Genomic DNA, 10,878 nt, shown 5'->3' on the forward strand with positions numbered 1-10,878 from the left:
GGTAAACACAAGAAGTCTCTCTCCAGATTTAATGCAATCCTCTGTGTAACCATTGCGCTGTGACCTTGGATTACATTACAAGAGGTGCAGATAATAGCTCCTTGGGTTATTCATTAACTGATCTGAGGGCTGGTGCTAACAATATACACTGAGTGTACTGCTCTTTCCATGACATGGGCTGACCAGGTGAATCGAGCTGAAAGCTATGATACCTTATTGATGTCACTTGTTAAATATACTTCAATCAATGTAAATGAAGGTGAGGAGACAGGTTAAATAAGGATTTTTAAGCCTTGAGACATGGATTGTGTATGTGTTCCATTGTGAGGGTGAATGGGCAAGACAAAATATTTAAGTGCCTTTAAATGGAGTATGATAGAAGGTGCTAGGCACATCGGTTTGTTTTAAGAAATGCAACGCTGCTGGGTTTTTCACGCTCAACAGTTTCCCGTGTTTATCAACAATTTGTAATTGTATTTATTATGGATAAATAAATGTATTATGCCAAGGCAGCAGCTACTCTTCCTGTGGTCCAGCAAAATTAAGGCAGTTATACAATTTTAATATCATTAAAATATATTAACAACAGATTTCACAACACATTAAGTGTGTGCCCTCAGGCCCCTACTCTACTACCATGTATCTACAACACAAAATCCATGTGTACGTGTGTGTAGTGCATATGTTATTGTGTGTCTGTGCCTATGTTTGTGTTGCTTCACTGTCCCCGCTGTTCCATAAGTTTAATTTTTGTATCTGTATCTAATTTTACTGCTTGCATGAGTTACTTGATGTGGAATAGAGTTCCATGTAGTCATGGCTCTTTGTAGTACAGTGCGGCTCCCATAGTCTGTTCTGGACTTGTGGTCTGTAAAGAGACCTCTGGTGGCATGTCTTGTGGGGTATGCATGGGTGTCCGAGCTGTGTGCCAGTAGTTCAAACAGACAGCTCGGTGCATTCAACATGTCAATACCTCTCACAAATACAAGTAGTGATGAAGTCAATCTCTCCTCCACATTGAGAGATTGACATGCATATTATTAATGTTAGCTGTCTGTGTACATCAAGTACATCCAAGGGCCTTTCGTGCTACCCTGTTCTGAGCCAATTGCAAAATCTCTCTTTGTGGCACCTGATCACACAACTGAACAGTCAACAAAACTACGGTCTGTTGGACCTGCTGTAATGGTGGGTGAGTGGTGGGTGTGGAGTCAGACGCAGAGAGCAAAAGTAAACGGGAAAAAACGCTTTAATGTCCTCTACAAAGTAACAGGTCCAAACAGGGGTGAAGCCCTAAACACAGGAGCAAACAAACCCAAAACCTTAGTTACAAAACCCGGACAGCGAAAACCCAAAAAACAACGATAACCCCAAACGTAACAACAACAACAAGCCCTCAGAAACACCAGCGGGTTAAACAAACTTAAATAACACCCATCCCAAAACCCCAACAAGGAACAGGTGAAAACAATTAGACAAAAACAAATGAAAAGGAAAAAGGATTCGTGGCAGCTAGTAGACCGGCGACGACGACCCCCAGACGCTCCATAAACGCCTTCCATACTCGGGACGTAAACTGGGGACCCCGATCAGAAACGATATCCTCTGGCACCCCGTAGTGCCGGAAGACATGGGTGAACAATGCTTCTTCAGTCTGCAGGGCCGTAGGGAGACCGGGCAACGGGATAAGACGGCAGGACCGATCCACAACGACCAGGATCGTCGTGTTCCCCTGAGACAGGGGAAGATCCATAAGAAAATCCACCGATAGATGGGACCACGGCCATTGTGGAACGGGGAGGGGTTGTAATTTCCCTCGTGGCAAGTTCCTAGGAGCCTTACTCTGGGTGCACACCGAACAGGAGGAGACATAGAAGCGCATGTCTCTCAACAAGGTAGGCCACCAGTACTTCCCTCTAAGACCTCGCACCGTCCTCAAATTACCCGGGTGACATGACGAGGGTAGACTATGAGCCCACCGAATCAATTGATCATGAACAGCGAGTGGCACGTACCTACGACCCTCCGGGCACTGTGGAGGCGCAGGTTCCTCCCCTAGTGCCCGCTCGATGTCCGCGTCCACCTCCCATACTACCGGTGCTACCAGCTTGGCAGCCGGAATGATGGGAATAGGATCGATGGACCGGTCATCAGTGTCGTATAGGCGGGACAGCGCGTCGACCTTAGTATTGAGGAAACGGAGCTTCGGTGGCATACCCGAGCGTTGTGAGAGCACCGCTCCAACCCCAGCCTCGGCTGCGTCCACCTGTACTATGAATGCCAGAGAAGGGTCCGGATGCGCCAACATTGGCGCGTCGGTGAACAGCGCCTTCAAACGATAGAAAGCTCCGTCCGCCTCTGCTGACCACTGCAAACGCACCGGCCCCCCCTTCAGCAGTGAGGTAATAGGAGCCGCTACTTGACCAAAGCCCCGGATAAACCTCCGGTAGTAATTGGCAAACCCTAAGAACCGCTGCACCTGCACGGCGCGTGTAGCGGAGTAGATCAAGATGTCGTCTATATACACCACTACACCCTGTCCGTGCAGGTCTCTGAGAATCTCATCAACAAAGGATTGAAAGATGGCTGGAGCATTCTTTAACCCGTACGGCATGACGAGGTACTCATAATGGCCAGATGTGGTACTAAACGCGGTTTTCCACTCATCTCCCTCCCGAATACGCACAAGAATCGCGCCCTGTGAAATGATTCCACCGCCGTAGCGATGAGAGGTAGTGGGTAACTAAAACCCACAGTGATGGAATTTAGACCTTGATAATCAATACACGGACGCAAACCACCCTCCTTTTTCTTCACGAAAAAGAAACTCGAGGAGACGGGTGACATGGAAGGCTGAATGTACCCCTGTCCCAGGGCTTGTCTCCATAGCCAACGTCTCCTCCTGGGACAAAGGATACACGTGGCTCCTGGGTAGTGCAGCGTTTACCTGGAGGTAATCCCCCTGTCGATGGGGTGGTAATAGGGTCGCCTTCATCTTACTGAAGGCGATAGCCAAATCGGCATACTCAGCAAGAATGCGCACGGTGGAAACCTGGTCTGGACTCTCCACCGTTGTCGCACTGATGGAAACTCCTAAACACCTACCTGAACACTCATCAGACCACCCCTGGAGAGCTCCCTGCCGCCACGAAATGTTAAGATTGTGAATAGCCAGCCAGGGAATCCCCAACACCACCGGAAACGCAGGTGAATCGATAAGGAACAGACTAATCCACTCCTTATGATTCCCCTGCGTAATCATCTCCAGAGGAATCGTGGCCTCCCTGACCAGCCCTGACCCTAACAGTCGACTATCTAAGGAGTGCACGGGGAAGGGGGGGTCTACCTTAACTATCAGAATCCTCAACCTATGGGTGAGCCCGCGATCTACAAAATTCCCCGCTGCGCCTGAATCGACTAGCACATTATGCTGGAGAGAGGGGAAAAACTTCAGGAAACAAATTAACAAAAACATGTGACCAACAGGAAGCTCTGGGAGAGTGGTGCTGACTCACATGGGGTGACTGAGGAGTGTTCTGCCTGCCCTCTCTACTCCCAGATGGATTCCTCCAGCACCGACTGGAAGTGTGCCCTCTCCGGCCACAATGGGTACAGGAGGAGACTCCTCCTCCGGTCTCCCTAGACGCAGCCCCTCCTAGCTCCATCAGGATGGGAGCGGAGGGACCAGGAGGTGGAACTGACAGGACACTTTCAGAACGTCCGCGAGCAGCCAGAAGATGGTCTAGCCGGATAGACATGTCGATCAGCTCATCCAAGATGAGCGTAGTGTCCCTACAAGCCAGCTCCCTGCGGACGTCCTCTCTTAGGCTACACCTGTACTGGTCTATCACGGCCCTGTTGTTCCACCCTGTTCCAGCGGCCAAGGTCCACAATTCCAGCGCAAAGTCCTGCGCGCTCCTCGTCCCCTGCTGGAGATGGAACAACCTCTCACCCGCCGCTCGGCCCTCCGGAGGATGATCGAACACAGCCCGGAAACGGCCCACTCCAGGGTACAACTAGAGCGCTACCTGGCCACCGTTCGGCCGGCTCCCTCGGATGAGGAGAGCGCGAGTGTCCTCGTCTCCTGCCTGACGGGTGGGCCTGGAGTGGGCCTGGAGTGGGATAGGGAGCGATTGAATATGTCTATAAACAAACACACCAGCCAGCTGATCTGCACATGCTCTGAGGACGCGGCTAGGGATGCCGTCCGGGCCAGCAGCCTTGCGGGGGTTAACAAGTTAAATGTTTTATTCAAGTCAGCCTTGGAGAAGGAGAGGTGGGGAGCAGTCTTTGTTAGCAAGCTGCGATGGTGGCACTGTATTATCCTCAAGCGGGCAAAGAAAGTGTTAAGTTTGTCTGGAAACATGACGTTGGTGTCCGTGGTGTGGCTGTTTTTGTTTTAATAGTCCGTGATTTCCTGTAGACCCTGCCACATACATCTTGTGTCTGAACCGCTGAATTATGACTCCACCTTGTCTCTGTACCGGCATTTTGCTTGTTTTATTGCCTTGCGGAGGGAATAACTACACTGTTTAACTTCTGACATATTTCCAGACCTTTTTGCCATTGTTAAAAGTCGTGGATCACGCTTTCAGTTTTGTGTGAATGCCGCCATCCATCCACTGTTTCTGGTTAGGGTAGGTTTTAATAGTCACAGTGGGAACAACTTCTCCAATGCACTTCTTAATAAATGCACTCACTGAGTCAGCATATAAGTCAATGTTGTTCTCTGAGGCTGACCGGAACATATTCCAATCCGCGTGATCAAAACTATCTTGAAGCGTGGCATCCGATTGGTCAGACAAGCGTTGAATGGTTCTCGTCACTGGTACATCCTGTTTGAGTTTCTGCTTATAAAACGGAACGAGTAAGATGGTATCATGGTCGGATTTGCCGAAGGGAGGGCGGGGAGGGCTTTGTTTGCATCGCGAAAGTTAGAGTAGCAGTGATTGAGAGTATTAGCCCTGCAAGACATGCAATAAATATGCTGATAGAATATAGGTAGCCTTGTTCTCAAATTTGCTTTGTTAAAATCCCCAGCTACAATAACTGCAGCCTCCGGATATATGGATTCCAGTTTACATAGAGTCCAGTGAAGTTCCTTGAGGGCCGTCTTGGTGTTCGCTTGAGGGGGAATGTACACAGCTGTGACTATAACTGACAAAAAATGATCTTGGTAGGTAAAATGGCCGGCATTTGATTGTAAGGAATTCTAGGTCGGGTGAGCAGAAGGACTTGAGTTCCTGTATGTTGTTATGACTACACCATGAGTCGTTAAGTTGACGTTGCTCTTATATCCAATAGTTCTTCCCGGCTGAATGTAATAAGACTTAAGATTTCCTGGAGTAACACTAAGAAATAATACATAAAAAAGCGAAATACTGCATAGTTTCCTAAGACCGCAAAGCAGTATATTTGCCAGTTGGTTGTGTAGCCAGACTTATTTGACGTTCCTTTTGCCTCATCCCTCTCAACCATACAATTTTTTAAGTCCTCATCAATCCATGGGGATTTAACCACTGTTACAGTCATTTTCTTAATGGGTGCATGCTTATTATAATGTCATCGATGTGTCAATTGCGGCGTCTGGTTGCTGCTCATTACACACCACGAACCAACAAATATTCTTTACATCAACAACATAGGTGTCACTACGAAACGTATTGTATGAACTCTTAGACACTATATTAGGCCCAACCTTTGGAACTTTGGTTTTCCTAGACATGGCTACTGTATTGTGATCACTACATGCTTTAAAGCACATTTCTACAGCATTAGTAAAGTTGTGATCAATACATGATGACTTCATTCCTGTGCTGTTTTTAACTACCCTGGTCGGATGACTGATAACCTGAACCAGGTTGCAGGCACTAGTTACATTTTGAAGCGTTCTCTTAAGTGAGCAGCCTGATGAAAGCCAGTCAATATTTACATCAAATCAAATCAAATTTATTTTATATAGCCCTTCGTACATCAGCTGATATCTCAAAGTGCTGTACAGAAACCCAGCCTAAAACCCCAAACAGCAAGCAATGCAGGTGAAGAAGCACATCACCCAGATTTATCAAGAATTTCACACATGTTATCCAGATATGGACTGTTAGCGCTTGGTGGTCTATAGCAGCTTCCCAACAGAATGGGCTTTAGGTGAGGTAGATAAACTTGTAGCCATATTACTTCAACAGTATTTAACATGAGATCCTCTCTAAGCTTTAAAGGAATGTGGTGTCGTGGAAATTTCCTGTATTTACCAAATCATGAGAGCAAACCACACACAAGTCAGAGTTAGTTATCACAAAGTCCATCTTTAATTAAATGAGCTCCATCACAACCCTGTGACTCTCAGATCAATTCAGTGTCTATCAATGAATTCTCTGAGAGTCCCTTACACATTGCAACTGAGATCCTTTATAGCAAAGACACACATAGCCAGACAGCCTTGGCCATAATTTATCGTTCAGCTTTGTCTCCTAAACTATGCTCTTTTCTCAAACTCAGAACCATAAACAAATCCTCCATATCAACAGGCATATATCAAATCCATCCTATCTTGACAAGATCACAGAGACACATTGACTGGCACACAGACATTGTGGAGCCAAGAGATACACGCTTGACCTCTCCCCTCTCTCCGGGCCAAGTAACTTAGTCTTGACATAGAACAGATAACTGCAACCAAGGCCACAGTATAAACATTCTGATGAGAAGTAACTTACAAACATATGATGAATATAAAACATCTTACCTATGTTACCAACTAATTCTGATTATTCCCCAACAGTGGTTATGAATATAAAAACGGCCACACCTCCACCTTTGGCATTTCTGTATTTTCTGTAGATCTTATAACTATGTATTGCTACCACTGTATCATCAAAAGTATTATCTAAGTGAGTTTCAGAGATTGTCAGAATATGAATGTCAATGTTTTTCTAGCAAATTATTGATTTCATGAAACTCGTTTCTTAAGCTACAGTTGAAGTCGGAAGTTTACATACACTTAGGTTGGAGTCATTAAAACACATTTTTCAACCACTCCACAAATTTCTCGTTGACAAACTATAGTTTTGGCAAGTCGGTTAGGAGATCTACTTTGTGCATGACACAAGTCATTTTTCCTACAATTGTTTACAGACAGATTATTTCACTTATAATTCACAGTATCACAATTCCAGTGGGTCAGAAATGTACATACACTAAGTTGACTGGGCCTTTAAACAGCTTGGAAAATTCCCGAAAATGATGTTATGGCTTTAGAAGCTTCTGATAGGCTAATTGACATCATTTGAGTCAATTGGAGGTGCACCTGTGGATGTATTTCAAGTCCTACCTTCATACTCAGTGCCTCTTTGCTTGACATCATGGGACAATAAAAAGAAATCAGCCAAGACCTCAGAAAAATTGTAGACCTCCACAAGTCTGGTTCATCCTTTTGAGAAATTTCCAAATGTCTGAAGGTACCACATTCATCTTTACAAACAATAGTACGCAAGTATAAAGACATGGGACCACGCAGCCGTCATACCTCTCAGGGAGGAGACTCTTTCTGTCTCCTAGAAATGAACGTACTTTGGTGTGAAAAGTGCAAAATCAATCCCAGAACAACAGCAAAGGACCATGTGAAGATCCTGGAGGAAACAGGTACAAAAGTATCTATATCCACAGTAAAACGAGTCCTATTTTGACATAACCTGAGAGGCCGCTCAGCAAGGAAGAAGCCACTGCTCAAAAACCGCCATAAAAAAGCCAGACTATGGTTTGCAACTGCACATGGGGACAAATATTGTACTAAATGGAGAAATGTCCTCTGGTCTGATGAAACAAAAAATATAACTGTTTGGCCATAATGACCATCATTATGTTTGGAGGAAAAGGGGGGGCTTACAAACCGAAGAACACCATCCCAACCATGAAGCACGGGTGTGGCAGCATCATGTTGTGGGGGTGCTTTGCTGCAGGAGGGACTGGTGCACTTCACAAAATAGATGGCTCATGAGGAAGGAAAATTATGTGGATATATTGAAGCAACATCTCAAGACATAAGTCAGGAAGTTCAAGCTTGGTCGCAAATGGGTCTTCCAAATGGACAATGACCCCAAGCATACTTCCAAAGTTGTGGCAAAATGACTAAAGGACAACAAAGTCAAGGTATTGTAGCGGCCTTCACAAAACCCTGACCTCAATCCTGTAGAACATTTGTGGGCAGAACTGAAAAAGTGTGTGCAAGCAAGGAGGCCTACAAACCTGACTCAGTTACACCAGCTATGTCAGGAGTTTGGGCCAAAATTCACCCAATTTATTATGGGAAGCTTGTGGAAGGCTACCCGCAACATTTGACCCAAGTTAAACAATTTAAAGGCAATGCTACCAAATGCTAATTGAGTGTATGTATCTGACCCACTGGGAATGTGATGAAAGAAATAAAAACTGAAATAAATCATTCACGCTACTATTATTCTGACATTTCACATTCTGAAAATAAAGTGGTTATCCTAAACTGACCTTAAACAGGGAATTTTTACAAGGATTAAATGTCAGGAAAGTTTAAATTAATTTGGCTATGGTGTATGTAAACTTCTGACTTCAACTGTACTAAACAACCAAAGATTTCAAGACTAAAGGCTGGGTTATACTACGGGTGTTTTCGTACATTTAATCTCGAGTGACAGAGTTTGCTCTGAGCGTTCGTATACTCAGAGCATTGTCAGATTGGCTGTTCGTAAATTCAGAGCATTTCCTTAGTTTAAAGATATAATCCAGAGACAGGTGTTTTATACACGCCTTCTGTGCGCTCTGTTTTTGACTCCATCTGCATATTTGCAATCAAACGCCAGAATTTTCTCCATCTCCATAGCCATCATACTCTAATTCCACTGATTTCAAAACTCGGTCCTCCAGAAAGTGGAGAGCAACATTTATGCAGTTCTACTACGTGATATCTTTCAAAAAAGCTGAGTTAGAAAGGATTACCTACACGTACTGACCAGCTTGTATTATAGACAGAAGCGAGCTACATGGCATACCAATCCCAGCTCATCTCTCGGCATGTCCAGCCCACTCATTATCTCAGCCAATCATGGCTAGCGGCGAAGGTTGCTCCCTTTTTCAGTGGCTAAACCAACTAGGCTCGTAATTTAACAATTGTATTTGTATTTACAGATGGCATACACGTTTGTTATTAAAAGCACATAAAAGTTCACATTTTCCAGAAGGCATTTCTGCCCAAAAACGCATTTTGATTTAAAAAAAGGTTATGTTCAAATGGAACTCATGTGAAGTAGTGACATGCAACATACGCCTAGTTTCCTGAAACGAGTCACAAATGCCATACAACAGCATGCTACATTTTTGCAGTAGCCAACATGCTTTACGATATCCTATTCCTGATGATTTGTCCTACCTATGTATTGTATAAGGATACTGAAACTGTAAGACTAACATATTTCTCAGTCATACTTGACATAGCACGTTCATGATTTAAACGGGATATCCTATAGTATACATACCAGTTTCATTACTATGCATACTACTTTCTCCCACTTACTTGTTATTTTTTATTTGACTTTAGAATATAATTTATATTGATATTTATACTGCACTGTTGAGGGAGCTTGCAAGTACTAATTTTGCTGCACCGTTTATACATGCTATAAACTGTGTAGGTGACAAATAAACTTTCATTTGATTTAGAAGCAGCAGGGGATCTCAATAGAACTGAGACAGAGGGGTAATCTCCCAGCACTCCACAGCCTGCATGTCAGCTACCCATGCAGGTGAAAATCACTTACAAGCAGGGTATACTGTGTATAGTGGGCCAAAGAAGATATTGATATCTTCACATATTTGTTCACAGTGGATGTATTCCCCACCTGAATTATATAGAACCACTAATGTATTTTCCAAAGATTTGTAATAGAGTCCCTGTGTCCCTGTCATCAACAGCGTAGGAGTTAGCTGACTGTGATCAATTGACAATCAGGGAGGATACATTTTCTATCGATGGGAATCAGCATGGTGAGGAAAATGTTCCCTATAAGCCAGATGCTTGTTGGGGACCCATGGGAGAGAACAGGGCTATTATTGTAGTTATTGAAAGAGCACACAGCCCCACCAAAAATTAATTGGCCATTAGTCACGTCACACATTTAATTGAATCTGCGAGTGTGCCGGGCATGTTGAATGAGATGGCCCCTGGATTAGCTTGTACTTGAGAGTCCCTATCAAAGGGACCAAGTGCATATTGGGGGAAAAAAAGAGGCTATGATGGCCAATGTTATTAATCTGTGAATTATAGCTCTGATTTAGACCTTGTTGACATGTACTGAGTAAATGGCTTCCATTGGTGCTTCTATTGGAAATAACAGTCGTTAACATTTCAACTTTCACATAATATTTTTATGTAGCTCTTTATTGGTCTTTTTCTTTAGCAATTAGAGGTTGCTGAAGCAGTTTGAACTGACACACAGAGCAATAGCCTCCTTAGATGTGTAGAGACAACAACTAGAAATTGATAATGCAACAGAAGACCAATACAAAGATTTAAGCACAGCTCACTAAGTGTAGATCATGTGCATATACTCTATTCTACTCTAGTTTCTACTGCTACTGTATACTTCTTGCATAGAACCACCCCATCGACCATTACTATGATGTTGTGTTTAGTCTGCTTCAATATGCTACAGTTTTATTCTGTAATGTCCATTTTGGTGAATCCCTATTTTCATTTAGCCAGAAGAAATGTACACTAACCAACTGTTCAGCATTTTACTGATAGCCTATACTGCATACATTCACTTGCACTCTTCTGTCGTCATCTGCATGACTAATACTTAACTTGGAAGGGTTGATTAAATGCATAAAGGTATCCACCTGTAAATA

Source organism: Oncorhynchus mykiss, chromosome 12 (assembly GCF_013265735.2).
Source record: "Oncorhynchus mykiss isolate Arlee chromosome 12, USDA_OmykA_1.1, whole genome shotgun sequence".
Lineage (NCBI taxonomy): Eukaryota > Metazoa > Chordata > Actinopteri > Salmoniformes > Salmonidae > Oncorhynchus > Oncorhynchus mykiss.